We start from the raw sequence: 4,937 nt of genomic DNA on the forward strand, positions 1-4,937 counted from the left end.
GAATTGGTCGATCCGGTCGGTTTTTCCGGTCCGGACTGCCCGATTCTCACCCCTAACAGTAATATGAACAGTAATGAATAGTATTTTTTTTTTTCCACTTTTTATTCCGTCTAACCTCATATCTCTTATATCTTAAAAGCGCTTATCCTCATATGAACAGTAATAAATAGTAATTTTTTTTTATACTTTTTATTCCGCCTATCCTCATATGAACAGTAATGAATACTTTTTTTTTACATTTTTTTATTCCGCATATACCCCTATGTAATTGACTATTATTACAATTGTGCCCTTTTAGGTCTTCAGTTTTATAAAAAAAGTACATAAAAAGCTTACAATAATTACAAGAATTGACATTAAAAATCCTTTGTCGTGTAGTATCTTCTAAAAGTTTTGAACTATTTTAGTGTGTTGACAAAAATGACCCTGACTTTTTTAGATGGGTTGGCGTGTGTGCAGTATGACAATCACATAAGCTCATACATTTGTTTTTTCATACGCATATATATACTAGGCAGACATAATTGTTTTTGGAAAATGTTAGTCTTCCTGCTGGCTCCCTCTGTAAATTTTTTTAATATTTATTTTTATTTGGTAATTAAAGAAATATTTTTTAATTATGTTGTCTATTTTTTAAAAAAATATATTTAAAAATATTAAAAAATACATGTGAAAAAAAGCAAAAAAAAAAAAAAACACATGAAATATACTAGCGGAAGCCCTCAACAAAGCAGCGGTGGCTGTAGAGCCACTCCTTTTAAAAACAAAATTACAACCAGTGAATAGTATGTCTTGTTAGGAATAACGCAGACCATATCATCATGTATATATTTATGGAGAATAGTCCAAATTAAATTAGAAAAAACTAGCTAGCTAACATATAATTATGTATATCATGTGGTGACGATCAAATCATGCAACTAGCTAGCTAGCATGCACGTAATTGGTGAGTGAAACCAAATTATTCATTTCATATTGCATTATTATTTTATTTCTATCTTATTTACGTTTCTATCCTTTATGCCCTGTAGATCACCATTTGTAGCGTCGATCGGTTTATTAATCCAACCTATACTACACGATTCACTAATCTTATTTCCATCCGACTCTTTTATTGAACAAATAAATTTGGATTCGTCGACTTTTAGTTACTACATACCGTACGGCATTATACACATGTTGTCATGCATATATTGGACAATTATATTTTATTGTAACTTCAACGTGCATTATTATTATTATTATTATTATTTTTTGCTTATAAAATTGATAATATTTATGTAAAAAATTGTGTTTATAAACTTGGTGATTTTAAATATGCAACTCTCATAAACTTGTCAATTGAATGATGATTTTGTATGTTGGCTCATTTATATAAATAATGGTATTTTTAATTAGGTATTGTTCAGAATCTGCTTTTAAAGAGCTTTTATTTAATTAATGAATTGTTACTATTGTATACTTTTATCAAGAGATTGTATTTTTGTATAGATTTTTTTTTCTCCAATTGGACGCTACGTACAAGGGGCTACGTGCAAGAGGGGCATATGTGCCTTGCACGTAGCCTCTTACTAGTATAAATATATATATATGTATATATCGGCATAATATTTTCTGTGGTAAACAAACCAAAGCCCGACAAAGAAGAGGAGTGAGAGAAAATGAGGCCTTTTCACCATCGACAAGTTCGAAGGGTGAGTAGGAAGTGGCAGTGGAGCCATCGACTAAAGAGGAGGAGGAGGAGGCGGCTAGAGTGGTCTAGTGGAAGAAAATGGTCTAGTTTGGGTGTACGGTTGTAATCGAGCCGAGCCGGTCTTTAGCTTGCCGAGCTCGGCTCGACTCAAAATATTCGAGTTTGAGAGTTTTTTTTTATTCTTTGTTCAAGCTTCACTCGATAAGCTAAACTCTCAACTCGAGCTCGTCCCACAAACGAGTTCGACTGGAGCCAAGCTCGAACTCAAGCTCGAATTGTTTATTTTTTAATAAAATTTAATAATTAATAAATTAAATAAAATAAATAAAATATCTAATATTAAAATTATACAACTAACAAATATAACCTCTATTGAATTATAAAATTTTTAAAAATTTATAAATAATTAATACCTAACTAGTTGATATTTATCCAAAATAACAATATATTATGTACCTACATATATTATTAATACATACACTTAATATGATTGCATATATCTATTTCATATATGGTTCCCACATACTAGTATATGGAATTATTAAATTTTATCGATTAATTATTATACAATTATAAAATATATCTATGAAGTATATTCACTATATAGACATAAATATTTAGATTACATATTATATATTTAATTATAAAATATATGCTTATATTATTAGCTAATACATATATATGTATATATACATATGTGTATGTATATATTTATCACTATATAAATAAATTTTAATCTAGTCGAGCTAACGAGTCGATTTGAGCATAAACGAGTGGGCCTTAAATAGTCTCAGTCGAGCTGAATTAAGTTTTGTCGGGTATGTGTCATTTACAAATCGAGCGGGTATCTGCTTTTATGAATGAATTTTTTTTCATGAGTCGAGTTCGATTCGAGTTTAATTGAGCGAGTACCAAGCGGGCTATTGAACAAATTGATTCATTTACAGCCCTATCTAAATGGGTTGGGCGGCTGCAGCCATTTTCACTAGACCCATAACTTTTTTTCTTTTGGATTAAGATCTACTCCTCATCTTCTTTAATATTTTTCTCGCCCTCTCTCCACTAGTGATGATGAAAACAATAGTGCACCATTTCCTATGCAAAACGTTGATTTTTAGTACTATTTTCCTTCCTTTATTTATTTCCTTTGTTTTCTTTACATCTTTCATTGCATGTGCATTGTTCGAGCTTTTGAACTGGATGTTTGAAGTGAAACCAAAGGCATATGGAATGGGAGAATGAGAGAGATTTGGATTTTGCATTGTTCTGAATCAGATTCGTAGTTTGCCTATTTCAATCTCCGGTCGTATCGGGCAGGGTTGTTCTTGGTTTGGGTCGGATCAGATCGGATCGGAACTGGCCCAAACATGATCCGGGTTGGTCGGGTTGCAACCTTAGACTACTATAATTTATATGGACCGTGCTACTCGGACTGAGAGATTTAGGCCCGTTTGAATATAAGAAGTGTTTCATCTCATCTCATCATTATAGTTTTTTTAAATTTTTATACAAAATATAATAAAAAATTTAACTTTTTCAATTTCTAAAATAATAATAATATCAAGAAATAATATTTTAACAATATTTTATTCAACTTTTATCTCAAGGATATAGATGGTGTAATTTACACAACAACTTATAAATAGATGTTAACGTCGTGCATTTTGCACACCTTTGAGCTAGATTCTGACAATTCAGGTTTTCAGAAACGAGCTTGCAAAAGATAGGAAATAAGGCAACTAAGAGAGGGCAGTCTTAGGATTGGAGAGTCTTCGATGCCAAAATTAGTAAATATTCTTGGAAGTTTGTAAATAATTGAAAGTCTAGAGATCATAGAGTTTTCTTGTACATGAGACTTGCTATTTATACCATGGGTATGGGGAGGTGCAGATCGTGCTTGTCTCCACGAAGTTCGTGTCCCTCATATTATTCCTGTTATCAGAATCTTTTACTGCGACGTGGTTTTGCAACGGTACCATTAATGTTGCGTGTAGCTCAGTAGTGGATCTATTAATGCAGCATGGTTTCCAGACCGTGCTTTCATCCCCTGTGAGCTATTGATGTTCTCATGGTAGTGGATCGAGGGTCCTCCGCATTTCTTATTGTGTTCCATGCAAGTTCCCATGTTCATAATACGATCGAGCGATGTCAAGCGATTTGTCCTATTAGTCACTTGTCTCCATTTCCTAATTAATATCTTGCCCCAAGTATGTTCATATTGACCTCTGGGCTGGGTATTGGGCTAAGGCCCAGTGAACCTTGTAAAGTGGAGAAAATTTCCTTATTATATAATTTTTCAATTTCAAATAATCAAATTAAGATTAAAAAATTGCTCGATTGTCTGTCACCACCTCTGATGCTAGGTGGTGACGAACCACCCCAATTCGGGAGGTGGTCGACTACCATCTGGAACAAAGATCGAATTACTTTTTTATAATTATTTTGACTATTTATTCAGATGACAGAGCAACAATCAAAATAGTATTAGGTGATCATCTAAAAATAATTAATATGAGAGTTTTTATTTTTTCAAAAAACTAATTCTATATAGTCGAGTTTATTGTATAATTATTAGGAGATTAAAGTGATTGAATTAAAATGAGTGGGGGTATAATTGACCATCAAATTTAGAGGACGCTATTATAGTTTTAGGGGAGGTTTGGGAGGTGAGATGAGAATTTTATGTTTTGTTTTGAAGTTTAAAATATTATGTTTTAATATTATTATTGTTTTGGAATTTGAAAAAGTTATATTGGGATTTGAAAAAATTGAATTGTTTATTATATTTTGTATGGAGATCTGAAAAATGTGTAATAATGAGATGAGATGATATGAGATGAGATGATAATTTTATGTTTTGTCTTGTACTCCAAACCTGCCCTTACTCTCGTTCGTATGTATAATGCTATTTATTATTTTTATTTTTATTATTTAATGATATAATATTAAATAATTTAAGATAATTTATTATATTTTAATTAAGAATCTATTATTTAATACCGATATTGAGAGGATGGTAATAAAAGAATTTTTCTATTCATAATTCTCACATATTATACATCATATTTATTTTATTTTTATTTTAAATTTTATTTTAAATTAATTAAATTATTTTACTAATTATTTATATATTATATATTTAATAAGAAAAAAATAATAATAAAAAATTATGCTTAATATAAAGGCGAGGAGTTAAATTTTTGTTTTAATAAATATATAATGATAGTGGCGCATTCGTCAAGAG

The sequence above is a fragment of the Juglans regia genome, chromosome 3, assembly GCF_001411555.2.
Source record: "Juglans regia cultivar Chandler chromosome 3, Walnut 2.0, whole genome shotgun sequence".
Taxonomy (NCBI): Eukaryota; Viridiplantae; Streptophyta; class Magnoliopsida; order Fagales; family Juglandaceae; genus Juglans; species Juglans regia.